General features: G+C 48.6%; 1 pseudogene; it reads right to left on the bottom strand.

Annotated features, from left to right (window-relative positions):
- The window catches only part of LOC116361829 (tetraspanin-18-like), a 60,394-nt pseudogene that overhangs the window by 26,283 nt on the left and 13,213 nt on the right, over positions 1 to 20,898 (bottom strand).

The following is a 20,898-nucleotide window of genomic DNA, read 5'->3' as shown; positions in this document are numbered from 1 at the left end:
AGAAGTAATGGCACCCTATTCCCAGTGCACCCTATGGGCCCTGGTCAGAAGAAGTAATGGCACCCCATGGGCCATGGTCAGAAGAAGTAATGGCACCCTATGGGCCCTGGTCAGAAGAAGTAAATGACACCCTATTCCCAGTGCACCCTATGGGCCCTGGTCAGAAGAAGTAATGGCACCCTATGGGCCCTGGTCAGAAGAAGTAATGGCACCCTATGGGCCCTGGTCAAGAGAAGTAATGGCACCCTATTCCCAGTGCACCCTATGGGCCCTGGTCAGAAGAAGTAATGGCACCCCATGGGCCATGGTCAGAAGAAGTAATGGCACCCTATGGGCCCTGGTCAGAAGAAGTAAATGACACCCTATTCCCAGTGCACCCTATGGGCCCTGGTCAGAAGAAGTAATGGCACCCTATGGGCAGTGGTCAAAAGAAGAAATGGCACCCTATGGGCCCTGGTCAGAAGAAGTAATGGCACCCTATGGGCCCTGGTCAGAAGAAGTAATGGCACCCTATGGGCCCTGGTCAGAAGAAGTAATGGCACCCTATGGGCCCTGGTCAGAAGAAGTAATGGCACCCTATTCCCAGTGCACTCTATGGGCCCTGGTCAGAAGAAGTAATGACACCCTATTCCCAGTGCACCCTATGGGCCCTGGTCAAAATAAGTAATGGCACCCTATGGGCCCTGGTCAAAATAAGTAATGGCACCCTATTCCCAGTGCACCCTATGGGCCCTGGTCAGGAGAAGTAATGACACCCTATTCCCAGTGCACCCTATGTGCCCTGGTAAGAAGAAGTAATGGCACCCTATGGGCCCTGGTCAGAAGAAGTAATGGCACCCTATTCCCAGTGCACCCCAAGGGGTGAAGAAGAAGTACACCATCTCCCTCTCCCCTCCCTCCCTCTCCCTCCCTCCCTGGTCCTCTCTTCTATAACATTAGACTACTATTCTGGCCCCCCGCCCTGAAGGACAGTCATTCCAGAACCTGACAGTTGTTAACCAGAGTCTGAAGGACATTCATTCCAGAACCAGACAGTTGTTAACCAGTCTGAAGGACAGTCATTCCAGAACCAGACAGTTGTTAACCAGAGTCTGAAGGACAGTCATTCCAGAACCAGACAGTTGTTAACCAGAGTCTGAAGGACATTCATTCCAGAACCAGACAGTTGTTAACTAGAGTCTGAAGGACAGTCATTCCAGAACCAGACAGTTGTTAACTAGAGTCTGAAGGACAGTCATTCCAGAACCTGACAGTTGTTAACTAGAGTCTGAAGGAAGGCTATAGTTCCTAAGGGAGAATCAACTCGTTAGACTAGCCGAATGGGGTGATGAGCAGACATATCTACCCACTCTGATGTGTATTGATCTAGCATGGAGACAGAGGCTCAAAGCTGCCCGACAATGTAGTCAATCAGAGAGAGAGAGAGAGAGAGAGAGAGAGAGAGAGAGAGAGACAGAGAGAGAGAGAGAGAGAGAGACAGAGAGAGAGAGAGACAGAGAGAGAGAGAGAGAGAAGGGGGAGAGACAGACAGGGGGAGAGACAGATAGACAGACAGACAGACATGGGGAGAGACAGACAGGGGGAGAGACAGACAGTCAGACAGATAGGGGGAGAGACAGACAGACAGACAGACAGACATGGGGAGAGACAGACAGGGGGAGAGACAGACAGGCAGACAGATAGGGGGAGAGACAGACAGACAGACATGGGGAGAGACACAAAAGACAGACAGACAGGGGGAAAGACAGACAGACAGGGGGAGAGACAGACAGACAGACAGACATGGGGAGAGACACAAAAGACAGACAGACAAGTGGAGAGACAGACAGACAGGGGGAAAGACAGACAGACAGGGGGAGAGACAGACAGACAGACAGACAGACAGACAGACAGACAGACAGACAGACAGACAGACAGACAGACAGACAGACAGACGGACAGACGGACAGGGGGACAGACACAGACAGACAGAGACAGACAGACAGACAGACAGACAGACAGACAGACAGACAGACAGACAGACAGACAGACAGACAGACAGACAGACAGACAGACGGAGAGGGGGAGAGACAGACAGACAGACAGACAGACAGGGGGAGAGGGGGAGAGGGAGAGAGGGGGAGAGAGAGACAGCAACATGATAGTGATCTATACGATATATGACTGGATCAATGAGAATGTAGAATTGATCTTCTCTATAAAGCAGGAAGGAATATTTCTCAGGTCCTGTAGGAATGGGGTGGGAAACTGAAATCAATGGACGAATCGATCAATTTGTATTATTTTCATTTGATGAGGAGGAATGGTACTGGTATAGCTATAGCGATAGTGGTAGGTGGTGATTGGATATGGTGATGTTATATGGATTGTATATAAGTTATAGTTGTAGGTGTTGATTGGATATCGTGATGGTATATGGATTCTATATAAGTTATAAGATGGTGCTGGAGAACAAGGCTGACGTTTTACGTTTTCCTAAACAATTGTTTGTTTCTTTGCTCTGTTTGTAATTTATTTGTTAATTTTATTTATTTATTTTATTTATTTTGTACATAATGTTGCTGCTACCGTCTCTTATGACCGAAAATAACTTCTGGGCATCAGAACTGCTGCTACTCACCACGAACTGGCAGAATCCCTTTTTTATCCTTTAATGAGTCTGACGAGCCCGACGTGAACGATATATACTGCTACCCCGGGAACAGGCCCAGATCCCCGGGATTTACGTGAAGAGGAGGTGGAGAAAAAGGGGCCAGAGGGCGGGCTGCTTTCTGAGAATTCGTAGGCGATCGAATAAAACCCCCACTTCCTTTCATTCTGCGTGAAATCTTTGGAAAATAAAATAGATGAAAACTCCACTGCCTTTCCCACCTGGACAAAAGGAACACATGTGTAAGAATGCTGTTCATTGATAACAGCTCAGTGTTCAACACCATAGTGCCCTCAAAGCTCATCACTAAGCTAAGGACCCTGGGACTAAACACCTCCCTCTGCAACTGGATCCTGGACTTCCTGACGGGCCGCCCCCAGGTGGTAAGGGTAGGTAACAACACATCCACCACGCTGATCATCAACACGTGGGCCCCTCGGGTGTGCGCTCAGTCTCCCTGTACTCCCTGTTCACTCATGACTGCAACACCATCAAGTTTGCAGATGACACAACAGTGGTAGGCCTGTTCACCAACAATGACGAGACAGCCTATGGGAGGAGGTCAGAGACCTGGCCGTGTGGTGCCGGGACAACAACTTCTCCCTCAACGTCAGTCAGACAAAGGAGAAGATTATGGAATACAGGAAAAAGAGGACAGAGCACGCCCACATTCTCATTGACGGAGCTGTAGTGGAGCAGGTTGAGAGCTTCAAGTTTCTTGGTGTTCACATCACTAACAAACTAACATGGTCCAAGCACACCAAGACAGCCGTGAAGAGGGCACGACAAAACCTATTCCCCCTCAGGAGACTGAAAAAATTTGTCACGGGTCCTCAGATTCTCAAAAGGTTCTACAGCTGCACCATCGAGAGCATCCTGGTTACATTACTGCCTGGTATGGAAACTGCTCGGCCTCCGACCGCAAGGCATTACAGAGGGTAATGCATACGGCCCAGTACATCACTGGGGCCAAGCTTCCTGCCATCCAGGACCTCTATACCAGGCGGTGTCAGAGGAAGCCCCTAAAAATGTCAAAGACCCCAGCCACCCCAGTCATAGACAGTTCTCTCTGCTACTGCACGGCAAGCGGTACCGGAGCGCGAAGTCTAGGACAAAGCGGCTTCTAAACAGCTTCTACCCCCCAAGCCATAAGACTCCTGAACATCTAATCAAATTGCCACCCAGACTATTTGCATTCCCCCCCTTCTTCTTTTATACCGCTGCTACTCTCTGTTGTTATACAAAGTCACTTTAATAACTCTCCCTCAACTAACCGGTGCCCCCGCACATTGACTCTGTACCGGTACCCCCTGTATATTGACTCTGTACCGTAACACCCTGTATATAGCATCCACATTGACTCTGTACCGGTACCCCCTGTATATAGCCTCCACATTGACTCTGTACCGTAATACCCTGTATATAGCCTCCACATTGACTCTGTACCGTAATACCCTGTATATAGCCTCCACATTGACTCTGTACCGTAATACCCTGTATATAGCCTCCACATTGACTCTGTACCGTAAAACCCTGTATTTAGCCTCCACATTGACTCTGTACCGGTACCCCCTGTATATAGCCTCCACATTGACTCTGTACCGTAATACCCTGTATATAGCCTCCACATTGACTCTGTACCGTAATACCCTGTATATAGCCTCCACATTGACTCTGTACCAGTACCATCTGTATATAGCCTCCACATTGACTCTGTACCGGTACCCCCTGTATATAGCCTCCACATTGACTCTGTACCGGTACCCCCTGTATATAGCCTCCACATTGACTCTGTACCGGTACCCCTTGTAAATAGTATCCACATTGACTCTGTACCGTAACACCCTGTATATAGCCTTCACATTGACTCTGTACAGGTACCCCCTGTATATAGTATCCACATTGACTCTGTACAGGTACCCCTGTATATAGCCTCCACATTGACTCTGTACCGGTACACCCTGTATATAGTCTCCACATTGACTCTGTACAGGTACCCCCTGTATATAGTATCCACATTGACTCTGTACAGGTACCCCCTGTATATAGTCTCCACATTGACTCTGTACAGGTACCCCCTGTATATAGCCTCCACATTGACTCTGTACAGGTACCCCCTGTATATAGTATCCACATTGACTCTGTACAGGTACCCCCTGTATATAGTCTCCACATTGACTCTGTACAGGTACCCCCTGTATATAACCTTCACATTGACTCTGTACAGGTACCCCCTGTATATAGCCTCCACATTGACTCTGTACTGGTACCCCCTGTATATAGTATCCATATTGACTCTGTACAGGTACCCCCTGTATATAGCCTCCACATTGACTCTGTACTGGTACCCCCTGTATATAGTATCCACATTGACTCTGTACTGGTACCCCCTGTATATAGTATCCACATTGACTCTGTACAGGTACCCCCTGTATATAGCCTCCACATTGACTCTGTACAGGTACCCCCTGTATATAGTATCCACATTGACTCTGTACAGGTACCCCCTGCATATAGCCTCCACATTGACTCTGTACAGGTACCCCCTGTATATAACCTCCACATTGACTCTGTACAGGTACCCCCTGTATATAGCCTCCACATTGACTCTGTACCGTAATACCCTGTATATAGCCTCCACATTGACTCTGTACCGTAACACCCTGTATATAGCCTCCACATTGACTCTGTACCGTAACACCCTGTATATAGCCTCCACATTGACTCTGTACCGTAACACCCTGTATATAGCCTCCACATTGACTCTGTACCGTAATACCCTGTATATAGCCTCCACATTGACTCTGTACCGTAACACCCTGTATATAGCCTCCACATTGACTCTGTACCGTAATACCCTGTATATAGCCTCCACATTGACTCTGTACCGTAACACCCTGTATATAGCCTCCACATTGACTCTGTACCGTAATACCCTGTATATAGCCTCCACATTGACTCTGTACCAGTACCCCCTGTATATAGCCTCCACATTGACTCTGTACCGTAACACCCTGTATATAGCCTCCACATTGACTCTGTACCGTAACACCCTGTATATAGCCTCCACATTGACTCTGTACCGTAACACCCTGTATATAGCCTCCACATTGACTCTGTACCGTAACACCCTGTATATAGCCTCCACATTGACTCTGTACCGTAACACCCTGTATATAGCCTCCACATTGACTCTGTACCGTAACACCCTGTATATAGCCTCCACATTGACTCTGTACCGTAACACCCTGTATATAGCCTCCACATTGACTCTGTACCGTAACACCCTGTATATAGCCTCCACATTGACTCTGTACCGTAACACCCTGTATATAGCCTCCACATTGACTCTGTACCGTAACACCCTGTATATAGCCTCCACATTGACTCTGTACCGTAACACCCTGTATATAGCCTCCACATTGACTCTGTACCGTAACACCCTGTATATAGCCTCCACATTGACTCTGTACCGTAATACCCTGTATATAGCCTCCACATTGACTCTGTACCGTAATACCCTGTATATAGCCTCCACATTGACTCTGTACCGTAATACCCTGTATATAGCCTCCACATTGACTCTGTACCGTAATACCCTGTATATAGCCTCCACATTGACTCTGTACCGTAATACCCTGTATATAGCCTCCACATTGACAATTTTTTTAGCTGCATTGTTGGTTAGGGGCTTGTAAGTAATCATTTCACTGTAAGGTCTACTACACCTGTTGTATTCATCATTTCACTGTCAGGTCTACTACACCTGTTGTATTCATCATTTCACTGTAAGGTCTACTACACCTGTTGTATTCAGCATTTCACTGTGAGGTCTACTACACCTGTTGTATTTATCATTTCACTGTAAGGTCTACTACACCTGTTGTATTCAGCATTTCACTGTAAGGTCTACTACACCTGTTGTATTCAGCATTTCACTGTTAGGTCTACTACACCTGTTGTATTCAGCATTTCACTCTAAGGTCTACTACACCTGTTGTATTCAGCATTTCACTGTAAGGTCTATCTACACCTGTTGTATTCAGCATTTCACTGTAAGGTCTACTACACCTGTTGTATTCATCATTTCATTGTGAGGTCTACTACACCTGTTGTATTCAGCATTTCACTGTTAGGTCTACTACACCTGTTGTATTCAGCATTTCACTGTAAGGTCTACTACACCTGTTGTATTCAGCATTTCACTGTTAGGTCTACTACACCTGTTGTATTCAGCATTTCACTGTAAGGTCTATCTACACCTGTTGTATTCAGCATTTCACTGTAAGGTCTACTACACCTGTTGTATTCATCATTTCATTGTGAGGTCTACTACACCTGTTGTATTCAGCATTTCACTGTAAGGTCTACTACACCTGTTGTATTCAGCATTTCACTGTTAGGTCTACTACACCTGTTGTATTCAGCATTTCACTGTTAGGTCTACTACACCTGTTGTATTCAGCATTTCACTCTAAGGTCTATCTACACCTGTTGTATTCAGCATTTCACTCTAAGGTCTACTACACCTGTTGTATTCAGCATTTCACTCTAAGGTCTACTACACCTGTTGTATTCAGCATTTCACTCTAAGGTCTACTACACCTGTTGTATTCAGCATTTCACTCTAAGGTCTACTACACCTGTTGTATTCAGCATTTCACTCTAAGGTCTATCTACACCTGTTGTATTCAGCATTTCACTCTAAGGTCTACACCTGTTGTATTCAGCATTTCACTGTGAGGTCTACTACACCTGTTGTATTCAGCATTTCACTGTTAGGTCTACTACACCTGTTGTATTCAGCATTTCACTGTAAGGTCTACTACACCTGTTGTATTTATCATTTCACTGTAAGGTCTACTACACCTGTTGTATTCAGCATTTCACTGTAAGGTCTACTACACCTGTTGTATTCAGCATTTCACTCTAAGGTCTACTACACCTGTTGTATTCAGCATTTCACTGTAAGGTCTACTACACCTGTTGTATTCAGCATTTCACTGTAAGGTCTACTACACCTGTTGTATTCAGCATTTCACTCTAAGGTCTACTACACCTGTTGTATTCAGCATTTCACTCTAAGGTCTACTACACCTGTTGTATTCAGCATTTCACTGTTAGGTCTACTACACCTGTTGTATTCAGCATTTCACTGTTAGGTCTACTACACCTGTTGTATTCAGCATTTCACTGTAAGGTCTACTACACCTGTTGTATTCAGCATTTCACTCTAAGGTCTACTACACCTGTTGTATTCAGCATTTCACTGTTAGGTCTACTACACCTGTTGTATTCAGCATTTCACTGTGAGGTCTACTACACCTGTTGTATTCAGCATTTCACTGTGAGGTCTACTACACCTGTTGTATTCAGCATTTCACTGTAAGGTCTACTACACCTGTTGTATTCAGCATTTCACTGTAAGGTCTACTACACCTGTTGTATTCAGCATTTCACTGTAAGGTCTACTATACCTGTTGTATTCAGCATTTCACTGTAAGGTCTACTACACCTGTTGTATTCAGCATTTCACTGCTAGGTCTACTACACCTGTTGTATTCAGCATTTCACTCTAAGGTCTACTACACCTGTTGTATTCAGCATTTCACTGTTAGGTCTACTACACCTGTTGTATTCAGCATTTCACTCTAAGGTCTACTACACCTGTTGTATTCAGCATTTCACTGTTAGGTCTACTACACCTGTTGTATTCAGCATTTCACTGTAAGGTCTACTACACCTGTTGTATTCAGCATTTCACTGTGAGGTCCTACTACACCTGTTGTATTCAGCATTTCACTGTGAGGTCTACTACACCTGTTGACTTGATATAGTTGTTTAGGTGTTGATGGTATATGGACTGTATATCAGCTATAGTTGTAGGTGTTGATGGTATATGGACTGTATATCAGCTATAGTTGTAGGTGTTGATGGTATATGGACTGTATATCAGCTATAGTTGTAGGTGTTGATGGTATATAGACTGTATATCAGCTATAGTTGTAGGTGTTGATTGCAAAGCAACAGAACTGGCGCCATACCATCATGTACCTGTTAATGACTCCAGGTGGTTGGTTTCAGGAGGAGCTCGAGAGCGAGTGGCCGGCCGCTCTTCAACCTTTAACCTCACAGCACATTACATCCACTGTGGAGGAAACAGAGAAAAACCATTTAAAATAACATCTAGTTTATTATAGTTTTTTCTGTAGTGGAGGTTGCAGGGCTGTTCAACAGAAGACTGAGAGATAGATTGAATGATAGATGATGATAGATGACTCATCTCATCTGGGGAACAGAACAGTCAGAACCTGTTGATGGCCAGACTTCTGCTGCCCACACACAACACAACCTCTTACTCACTGTCACTCAATTTTCTGTCAAACAGAGAGGACCGTAGAGGACAGGAGGGGAAAAGAGAGGACAGGAGAGGAGGACAGGAGAGGACAGGAGAGGACAGGACAAGAGCACTGGAGAAGACAGGAGAGGACGGGAGAGGAGAGAACAGGAGAGCACTGGAGAGGACAGGAGAGGACAGGAGAAGACAGGAGAGGACAGGAGAAGACAGGACTGGAGAGGACAGGAGAAGACACGACATTAGAAGACAGGACAGGAGAGGACAGGAGGGGACAGGAGAGAACAGGACAGGAGAGGAGAAGACAGGACAGGAAAGGACAGGACAGGAGAAGACAGGACAGGAGGGGACAGGAGAGGACAGGAACAGAGGACAGGAGTGGAGAGGAGAGGACAGGAGAAGACAGGACAGGAGAGGCAAGGAGAGGACAGGAGAGGACAGGAGAAGAGAGGAAAGGAGAGGACAGGAGAGGACAGGACAGGAGAGGAAAGGACAGGAGAGAACAGGACAGGAGAGGAAAGGACAGGAGAGAACAGGACAGGAGAGCACTGGAGAGGAAAGGACAGGAGAGAACAGGACAGGAGAGCACTGGAGAGGAAAGGACAGGAGAGAACAGGACAGGAGAGCACTGGAGAGGAAAGGACTGGAGAGAACAGGACAGGAGAGCACTGGAGAGGAAAGGGGAGGAGAGATGATTAAGCTAATGCTTCAAAGCCAAACTAACTAATGTTCATGACAACTTCAAGTTATTCAAGTAATTCAATCTGTTTTCCATATATCAAGATGCCCAACTTTGCCATAATGGTGAGTGACTGTCAGAATGGTAAATGAACCACAGACTGTTTCTGGTTGAACCAGACCAGGACCACACAGAGAGCTGCTGAACACTCAGGCTGAGATGACCGTGACCTCCACTATCGCCGGGTGTCTCCAGGGGACTTGGGATACGCAGAAGACACATTTCCAAACTCACACATATTAATACAGAGTTGAAATAGGACCAATATAACCCGCCCCCCCCCGGCTGAGATGGCCGTGTTGCTGTAACAACACCTTAACATCCACAGCCAGTCGGACCCATCTGGTTCCAGTTGGATGTAACAACACCTTAACATCCACAGCCAGTCGGACCCATCTGGTTTCAGCTGGACGCAACAACACCTTAACATCCACAGCCAGTCGGACCCATCTGGTTTCAGCTGGACGCAACAACACCTTAACATCCACAGCCAGTCGGACCCATCTGGTTCCAGCTGGACGCAACAACACCTTAACATCCACAGCCAGTAGGACCCATCTGGTTTCAGCTGGATGCAACAACACCTTAACATCCACAGCCAGTAGGACCCATCTGGTTTCAGCCAGTCAGGACCCATCTGGTTTCAGCTGGACGCAACAACACCTTAACATCCACAGCCAGTCGGACCCATCTGGTTCCAGCTGGACGCAACAACACCTTAACATCCACAGCCAGTAGGACCCATCTGGTTTCAGCTGGATGCAACAACACCTTAACATCCACAGCCAGTAGGACCCATCTGGTTCTAGCTGGATGTAACAACACCTTAACATCCACAGCCAGTCGGACCCATCTGGTTCCAGCTGGATGCAACAACACCTTAACATCCACAGCCAGTCGGACCCATCTGGTTCCAGCTGGATGTAACAACACCTTAACATCCACAGCCAGTCGAACCCATCTGGTTCCAGCTGGATGCAACATAAACCCTTAGCATCCACAGCCAGTCGGACCCATCTGGTTTCAGCTGGATGCAACAACACCTTAACATCCACAGCCAGTAGGACCCATCTGGTTCCAGCTGGGTGCAACATAAACTCTTAACATCCACAGCCAGTAGGACCCATCTGGTTCCAGCTGGATGTAACAACACCTTAACATCCACAGCCAGTCGGACCCATCTGGTTTCAGCCAGTCGGACCCATCTTGTTTCAGCTGGATGCAACATAAACCCTTAACATCCACAGCCAGTAGGACCCATCTGGTTCCAGCTGGATGTAACAACACCTTAACATCCACAGCCAGTCGGACCCATCTGGTTCCAGCTGGATGCAACATAAACCCTTAACCTCCACAGCCAGTAGGACCCATCTGGTTTCAGCTGGACGCAACATAAACCCTTAACATCCACAGCCAGTCGGACCCATCTGGTTTCAGCTGGATGCAACAACACCTTAACATCCACAGCCAGTCGGACCCATCTGGTTCCAGCTGGATGCAACATAAACTCTTAACATCCACAGCCAGTAGGACCCATCTTGTTTCAGCTGGATGCAACATAAACCCTTAACATCCACAGCCAGTAGGACCCATCTGGTTTCAGCTGGATGCAACAACACCTTAACATCCACAGCCAGTCGGACCCATCTGGTTTCAGCTGGATGCAACAACACCTTAACATCCACAGCCAGTCGGACCCATCTGGTTCCAGCTGGATGCAACATAAACTCTTAACATCCACAGCCAGTAGGACCCATCTGGTTTCAGCTGGATGCAACATAAACCCTTAACATCCACAGCCAGTAGGACCCATCTGGTTTCAGCTGGACGCAACAACACCTTAACATCCACAGCCAGTAGGACCCATCTGGTTTCAGCTGGATGCAACAACACCTTAACATCCACAGCCAGTCGGACCCATCTGGTTCCAGCCAGTAGGACCCATCTGGTTCCAGCTGGACGCAACATAAACTCTTAACATCCACAGCCAGTAGGACCCATCTGGTTTCAGCTGGACGCAACATAAACCCTTAACATCCACAGCCAGTCGCACCCATCTGGTTTCAGCTGGATGCAAAAAACACCTTAACATCCACAGCCAGTCGGACCCATCTGGTTCCAGCTGGATGTAACAACACCTTAACATCCACAGCCAGTCGGACCCATCTGGTTTCAGCTGGATGCAACAACACCTTAACATCCACAGCCAGTAGGACCCATCTGGTTCCAGCCAGTAGGACCCATCTGGTTTCAGCCAGTCGGACCCATCTGGTTTCAGCTGGATGCAACATAAACCCTTAACATCCACAGCCAGTAGGACCCATCTGGTTCCAGCCAGTCGGACCCATCTGGTTTCAGCTGGATGCAACAACACCTTAACATCCACAGCCAGTAGGACCCATCTGGTTCCAACTGGATGTAACAACACCTTAACATCCACAGCCAGTAGGACCATCTGGTTTCAGCTGGATGTAACAACACCTTAACATCCACAGCCAGTAGGACCCATCTGGTTCCAGCTGGATGTAACACACCTTAACATCCACAGCCAGTAGGACCCATCTGGTTCCAGCTGGATGTAACAACACCTTAACATCCACAGCCAGTAGGACCCATCTGGTTCCAGCTGGATGTAACACACCTTAACATCCACAGCCAGTCAGACCCATCTGGTTTCAGCTGGATGCAACAACACCTTAACATCCACAGCCAGTAGGACCCATCTGGTTCCAGCTGGATGTACAACACCTTAACATCCACAGCCAGTAGGACCCATCTGGTTCCAGCTGGATGTAACAACACCTTAACATCCACAGCCAGTCGGACCCATCTGGTTTCAGCTGGATGCAACAACACCTTAACATCCACAGCCAGTAGGACCCATCTGGTTTCAGCTGGATGCAACAACACCTTAACATCCACAGCCAGTCGGACCCATCTGGTTCCAGCTGGATGCAACAACACCTTAACATCCACAGCCAGTCGGACCCATCTGGTTCCAGCTGGATGCAACATAAACTCTTAACATCCACAGCCAGTCGGACCCATCTGGTTTCAGCTGGATGCAACAACACCTTAACATCCACAGCCAGTCGGACCCATCTGGTTCCAGCTGGATGCAACAACACCTTAACATCCACAGCCAGTAGGACCCATCTGGTTCAGCTGGATGCAACAACACCTTAACATCCACAGCCAGTAGGACCCATCTGGTTCCAGCTGGATGGAACATAACTCTTAACATCCAGAGGAAGGAGATTGTTTTTCTGTTTTCAACCAGTAGTCCCAAATCGCACCCTATTCCCTATACAGTGCACTACTTTTGACCAGAGCTCTATGGGTCCTGGTCGAAAGTAGTGCACTATATCAGGAATAGGGTGCCATTTGGGATTACAACCCATTGTTCTCCATAACAGGGATTTGCCAAGTAACCTAGTATCATAACGACCAATAGGCTCCTGTCTGTAACTCACCAAACACATGAGGACATGGTGTTATTAACTGATGTTACTGTGGTGTTGTCAGAACAGCAGGACGGGTATAAGACCAACACACAGCATCAGGACCAGGCAAAGATAATGGCCAGATCAAATGAATTCCTTTTTTATATTTAGGAAATCATTAGCCAATCGAAGACAACGCAAGAAGATGTTTTGTCAGAGGTGATTTTTAATCTAGGTTTTCTGTTGTTGTTGTTGTGGAGGGGTTCTATAGTCTGTACTGGGGTTCTGTTGTTGTTGTGGAGGGGTTCTATAGTCTGTCCTGGGGTTCTGTTGTTGTGGAGGGGTTCTATAGTCTGTCCTGGGGTTCTGTTGTTGTTGTGGAGGGGTTCTATAGTCTGTACTGGGGTTCTGTTGTTGTTGTTGTGGGAGGGGTTCTATAGTCTGTACTGGGGTTCTGTTGTTGTTGTTGTGGTGGATGGGTTCTATAGTCTGTCCTGGGGTTCTGTTGTGTTGTGTGGAGGGGTTCTATAGTCTGTACTGGTGTTCTGTTGGTTGTTGTGTGGGGAGGGGTTCTATAGTCTGTACTGGGGTTCTGTTGTTGTTGTGGAGGGGTCTATAGTCTGTCCTGGGGTTCTGTTGTTGTTGTTGTTGTGGAGGGGTTCTATAGTCTGTACTGGGGGTTCTGTTGTTGTTGTTGTGGAGGGGTTCTATAGTCTGTACTGGGGTTCTGTTGTTGTTGTGGTGGAGGGTTCTATAGTCTGTACTGGGGTTCTGTTGTTGTTTTTTGGTGGAGGGGTTCTATAGTCTGTCCTGGGGTTCTGTTGTTGTTGTGGTGGAGGGTTCTATAGTCGGTACTACTGGGGTTCTGTTGTTGTTGTGTGGAGGGGTTCTATAGTCTGTACTGGGGTTCTGTTGTTNGACCCATCTGGTTCAGCTGACGCAACATAAACCCTTACCATCCACAGCCAGTCGGACCATCTGGTTTCAGCTGGATGCAACAACACCTTAACATCCCAGCCAGTCCGGACCCATCTGGTTCCAGCTGGATGCAACATAAACTCTTAACACCACAGCCAGTAGACCCATCTTGTTCAGCTGGATGCAACATAAACCCTTAACATCCACAGCCAGTAGGACCCTCTGTTTCAGCTGGATGCAACAACACCTTAACATCCACAGCCAGTCGGACCATCTGGTTTCAGCTGGATGCAACAACACCTTAACATCCACAGCCAGTCGGACCCATCTGGTTCCAGCTGGATGCAACATAAACTCTTAACATCCACAGCCAGTAGGACCCATCTGGTTCAGCTGGATGCAACATAAACCCTTAACATCCACAGCCAGTAGACCCATCTGGTTTCAGCTGGACGCAAACAACACCTTAACATCCACAGCCAGTAGACCCATCTGGTTTCAGCTGGATGCAACAACACCTTAACATCCACAGCCAGTCGGACCCACTGGTTCCAGCCATAGGACCCATCTGGTTCCAGCTGGACGCAACATAAACTCTTAACATCCACAGCCAGTAGGACCCATCTGGTTTCAGCTGGACGCAACATAAACCCTTAACATCCACAGCCATCGCACCCATCTGTTTTCAGCTGGATGCAAAAACACCTTAACACATCCACAGCCAGTCGGACCCATCTGGTTCCAGCTGGATGTAACAACACCTAACATCCACAGCCATCGGACCCATCTGGTTTCAGCTGGATGCACACACCTTAACATCCACAGCCAGTAGGACCCATCTGGTTCCAGCCAGTAGGACCCATCTGTTTTCAGCCGTCGGACCCATCTGGTTTCAGCTGGATGCAACATAACCCTTAACATCCACAGCCAGTAGGACCCATCTGGTTCCAGCCAGTCGGACCCATCTGGTTTCAGCTGGATGCAACAACACCTTAACATCCACAGCCGTAGGACCCATCTGGTTCCAACTGGATGTAACAACACCTTAACATCCACAGCCAGTAGGACCCATCTGGTTTCAGCTGGATGTAAACCACACTTAACATCCACACCAGTAGGACCCATCTGGTTCCAGCTGGATGTAACAACACCTTAACATCCACAGCCAGTAGGACCCATCTGGTTCCAGCTGGATTGTAACAACACCTAACATCCCAGCCAGTAGGACCCATCTGGTTCCAGCTGATGTAACAACACCTTAACATCCACAGCCAGTCAGACCCATCTGGTTTCAGCTGGATGCAACAACACCTTAACATCCACAGCCAGTAGGACCCATCTGGTTCCAGCTGATGTAACAACACCTTAACATCCACACCAGTAGGACCCATCTGGGTTCCAGCTGGATGTAACAACACCTTAACATCCACAGCCAGTCGGACCCATCTGGTTTCAGCTGGATGCAACAACACCTTAACATCCACAGCCAGTAGGACCCATCTGGTTTCAGCTGGATGCAACAACACCTTAACATCCACAGCCAGTCGGACCCATCTGGTTCCAGCTGGATGCAACAACACCTTAACATCCACAGCCAGTCGGACCCATCTGGTTCCAGCTGGATGCAACATAAACTCTTAACATCCACAGCCAGTCGGACCCATCTGGTTTCAGCTGGATGCAACAACACCTTAACATCCACAGCCAGTCGGACCCATCTGGTTCCAGCTGGATGCAACACACCTTAACATCCCACAGCCAGTAGGACCCATCTGGTTTCAGCTGGATGCAACAACACCTTAACATCCACAGCCAGTAGGACCCATCTGGTTCCAGCTGGATGGAACATAACTCTTAACATCCAGAGGAAGGAGATTGTTTTCTGTTTTCAACCAGTAGTCCCAAATCGCACCCTATTCCCTATACAGTGCACTACTTTTGACCAGAGCTCTATGGGTCCTGGTCGAAAGTAGTGCACTATATAAGGAATAGGGTGCCATTTGGGATTACAACCCATTGTTCTCCATAACAGGGATTGCCAAGTAACCTAGTATCATAACGACCAATAGGCTCCTGTCTGTAACTCACCAAACACATGAGGACATGGTGTTATTAACTGATGTTACTGTGGTGTTGTCAGAACAGCAGGACGGGTATGAAGACCAACACAGCATCAGGACCAGGCAAAGATAATGGCCAGATCAAATGAATTCCTTTTTTATATTTAGGAAATCATTAGCCAATCGAAGACAACGCAAGAAGATGTTTTGTCAGAGGTGATTTTTATCTAGGTTTTCTGTTGTTGTTGTTGTGGAGGGGTTCTATAGTCTGTACTGGGGTTCTGTTGTTGTTGTGGAGGGGTTCTATAGTCTGTCCTGGGGTTCTGTTGTTGTGGAGGGGTTCTATAGTCTGTCCTGGGGTTCTGTTGTTGTTGTGGAGGGGTTCTATAGTCTGTACTGGGGTTCTGTTGTTGTTGTTGTTGTGGAGGGGTTCTATAGTCTGTACTGGGTTTCTGTTGTTGTTGTTGTGGTGGATGGGTTCTATAGTCTGTCCTGGGGTTCTGTTGTTGTTGTTGTGGAGGGGTTCTATAGTCTGTACTGGGGTTCTGTTGTTGTTGTGGTGGAGGGGTTCTATAGTCTGTACTGGGGTTCTGTTGTTGTGTGGAGGGTTCTATAGTCTGTCCTGGGGTTCTGTTGTTGTTGTTGTTGTGAGGGGGTCTATAGTCTGTACTGGGGTTCTGTTGTTGTTGTTGTGGAGGGGTTCTATAGTCTGTACTGGGGTTCTGTTGTTGTTGTGGTGGAGGGGTTCTATAGTCTGTACTGGGGTTTCTGTTGTTGTTGTGGTGGAGGGGTTCTATAGTCTGTCCTGGGGTTCTGTTGTGTGTTGTGGTGGAGGGGTTCTATAGTCGGTACTGGGATTCTGTTGTTGTTGTTGTGGAGGGGTTCTATAGTCTGTACTGGGGTTCTGTTGTTGTTGTTGTGGAGGGTTCTATAGTCTGTCCTGGGGTTCTGTTGTTGTTGTGGAGGGGTTCTATAGTCTGTCCTGGGGTTCTGTTGTTGTTGTTGTGGAGGGGTTCTATAGTCTGTACTGGGGTTCTGTTGTTGTTGTGGTGGAGGGGTTCTATAGTCTGTCCTGGGGTTCTGTTGTTGTTGTTGTGGAGGGGTTCTATAGTCTGTCCTGGGGTTCTGTTGTTGTTGTGGTGGAGGGGTTCTATAGTCTGTCCTGGGGTTCTGTTGTTGTTGTGGTGGAGGGGTTCTATATCTGTCTGGGTTCTGTTGTTGTTGTGGTGGAGGGGTTCTATAGTCTGTACTGGGGTTCTGTAGTGTTGGCTGGAGGGGGACAGTTCCGTGGGGGGTAAGGGGTTCAGAGGACAGTCCTATAGGAGGGGGTAGGGGGGTCGGGACAGTTCCGTGGGGGGGGGGGGGGGGTAGCAGTGACCATCTGCTTTTAATTCAATAGGATTCATTTAATCCCATTAGATTTAGGAGACCTTGAAAGAGCCACACAGCATTACTCCTCTGGTGCCCAGTCAAATAATATCCATGACAACAGGCTGCTGAGTTAAAACACACGACAGATGTTTCATCAACACTATTAAGGGTATCAAGAGTCAGGGAGGTTTATTTCCATATCCCTCCTTCCATGCTGACTATCACTCTGTCATATCAGTTACTCATTAGCAGAGAGAGAGAGAGAGAGAGAGAGAGAGAGAGAGAGAGAGAGAGAGAGAGAGAGCTAAGGGAGAGAGGGAGAGAGAGAGAGCTATGGGAGAGAGAGAGAGAGAACTAAGGGAGAGAGGGGAGACAGAGAGAGAGAGAGAGAGAGCTAAGGGAGAGAGGGAGACAGAGAGAGAGAGAGAGAGCTATGGGAGAGAGGGAGACAGAGAGAGAGAGAGAGAGCTAAGGGAGAGAGGGAGACAGAGAGAGAGAGAGAGCTATGGGGAGAGAGAGAGAGCTAAGGGAGAGAGAGAGAGAGCTAAGGGAGAGAGGGAGAGAGAGAGAGCTAAGGAAGAGAGAGAGAGAGCTAAGGGAGAGAGGGAGACAGAGAGAGAGAGCTATGGGAGAGAGGGAGAGAGAGAGAGCTAAGGGAGAGAGGGAGACAGAGAGAGAGAGAGAGAGAGCTAAGGGAGAGAGGGAGACAGAGAGAGAGAACTATGGGAGAGAGGGAGAGAGAGAGAGCTAAGGGAGGAGAGAGAGAGAGAGAGAGAGGCTATGGGAGAGAGGGAGAGCTAAGGGAGAGAGAGAGAGCTAAGGGAGAGAGAGCTAAGGGAGAGAGAGAGAGAGCTAAGGGAGAGAGAGAGAGCTAAGGAAGAGAGAGAGAGAGCTAAGGGAGAGAGGGAGACAGAGAGAGAGAGAGAGCTATGGGAGAGAGGGAGAGAGAGAGCTAAGGGAGACAGAGAGAGAGAGCTATGGGAGAGAGGGAGAGAGAGAGAGCTATGGGAGAGAGGGAGAGAGAGAGAGCTAAGGGAGAGAGGGAGAGAGAGAGCTAAGGGAGAGAGGGAGAGAGAGAGAGCAAAGGGAGAGAGGGAGCGAGAGAGAGCTAAGGAAGAGAGAGAGAGAGCTAAGGGAGAGAGGGAGAGAGAGAGCTAAGAGAAGGAGGGAAAGAGAGAGAGAGAGAGAGAGAGAGAGAGAGAGAGAGAGAGAGAGAGAGAGAGAGAGAGAGAGAGAGAGAGAGAGAGAGAGAGAGAAGCGAGAGAGGGAGAGGGAGAGGGAGAGAGAGCTATCGGGGAGAGAGAGAGAGAGAGAGAGAGAGCGAGGGAGAGCAGAGAGAGAGAAGAGAACCTTCACACACTGTTGGTTTTGTGTGATCATTGATATATCTGTTTAATTGGTGTTTATTAAAGTACTGTATATCAGAAACCTAGTGATCTGTGACAGAAGGCATTATACCGACCTGTTCAATACAGTTCCAGCTACAACAGCCTTCATCAGGATCTAAGAAGACATTTTAAGACCTGGTCCTTGCATCTTCAGAGAACATATCTGGGGAGTTTACCGTCCTCCTCACATCTCTACTCGCTAAGCGTTGTTAGGAAGTAGATCTCAGGAAGTCTCTTATCTCGCTCACCAAAGTTCCCAGGGTCAATGTCTCTCCTCCCGGCTGCAGCCCACTCAGAGGCCCTGTAACAGCCTGTTTCTCTCAGCCCTGCCTTGTCCTTGACTCCCTCAGCCCTGCCTTGTCCTTGACTCCCTCAGCCCTGCCTTGTCCCTGACTTCCTGTTTCCCTCAGCCCTGCCTTGTCCCTGACTTCCTGTTTTCCTCAGCCCTGCCTTGTCCCTGACTTCCTGTTTCCCTCAGCCCTGCCTTGTCCCTGACTTCCTGTTTCCCTCAGCCCTGCCTTGTCCCTGTAACAGCCTGTTTCCCTCAGCCCAGCCTTGTCCCTGTAACAGCCTGTTTCCCTCAGCCCTGCCTTGTCCCTGACTCCCTGTTTCCCTCAGCCCTGCCTTGTCCCTGTAACAGCCTGTTTCCCTCAGCCCTGCCTTGTCCCTGACTCCCTGTTTCCCTCAGCCCTGCCTTGTCCCTGACTCCCTGTTTCACTCAGCCCTGCCTTGTCCCTGACTCTCTGTTTCCCTCAGCCCTGCCTTGTCCCTGACACCCTGTTTCCCTCAGCCATGCCTTGTCCTGACTCTCTGTTTCCCTCAGCCCAGCCTTGTCCCTGACTCCCTGTTTCCCTCAGCCCTGCCTTGTCCCTGACTCCCTGTTTCCCTCAGCCCTGCCTTGTCCCTGACTCCCTGTTTCCCTCAGCCCTGCCTTGTCCCTGACTCCCTGTTTCCCTCAGCCCTGCCTTGTCCCTGACTCTCTGTTTCCCTCAGCCCAGCCTTGTCCCTGACTCCCTGTTTCCCTCAGCCCTGCCTTGTCCCTGACTCCCTGTTTCCCTCAGCCCTGCCTTGTCCCTGACTCCCTGTTTCCCTCAGCCCTGCTTGTCCCTGACTCTCTGTTTCCCTCAGCCCAGCCTTGTCCCTGACTCCCTGTTTCCCTCAGCCCTGCCTTGTCCCTGACTTCCTGTTTCCCTCAGCCCTGCCTTGTCCCTGACTCCCTGCTTCCCTCAGCCCTGCCTTGTCCCTGACTTCCTGTTTCCCTCAGCCCTGCCTTGTCCCTGACTTCCTGTTTCCCTCAGCCCTGCCTTGTCCCTGTAACAGCCTGTTTCCCTCAGCCCTGCTTTGTCCCTGACTCCATGCTTCCCTCAGCCCTGCCTTGTCCCTGACTTCCTGTTTTCCTCAGCCCTGCCTTGTCCCTGACTTCCTGTTTCCCTCAGCCCTGCCTTGTCCCTGACTTCCTGTTTCCCTCAGCCCTGCCTTGTCCCTGTAACAGCCTGTTTCCCTCAGCCCTGCCTTGTCCCTGACTCCCTGTTTCCCTCAGCCCTGCCTTGTCCCTGACTCCCTGTTTCCCTCAGCCCTGCCTTGTCCCTGACTCCCTGTTTCCATCAGCCCTGCCTTGCCCCTGACTCCCTGTTTCCATCAGCCCTGCCTTGTCCCTGACTCCCTGTTTCCCTCAGCCCTGCCTTGTCCCTGACTTCCTGTTTCCCTCAGCCCTGCCTTGTCCCTGACTTGTCCCTGCATTAGTCCTGCCAGTCTGCATTAGTCCTGCCAGTCTCCAGGAGGACTGTCTGCATTAGTCCTTCCAGTCTGCATTAGTCCTGCCAGTCTGCATTAGTCCTGTCAGTCTGCATTAGTCCTGCCAGTCAGCATTAGTCATGTCAGTCTGCATTAGTCATGTCAGTCTGCAATAGTCAAGTCAGTCTGCATTAGTCCTGTCCGTCTGCATTATTCCGGCCAGTCTGCAGGAGGTCTGCC

The sequence above is a fragment of the Oncorhynchus kisutch genome, unplaced genomic scaffold (genome assembly GCF_002021735.2).
Source record: "Oncorhynchus kisutch isolate 150728-3 unplaced genomic scaffold, Okis_V2 scaffold747, whole genome shotgun sequence".
NCBI lineage: Eukaryota > Metazoa > Chordata > Actinopteri > Salmoniformes > Salmonidae > Oncorhynchus > Oncorhynchus kisutch.
The sequence above is the reverse complement of the archived record's forward strand: the minus strand, read 5'-3'. Positions and strand labels throughout refer to the sequence as shown.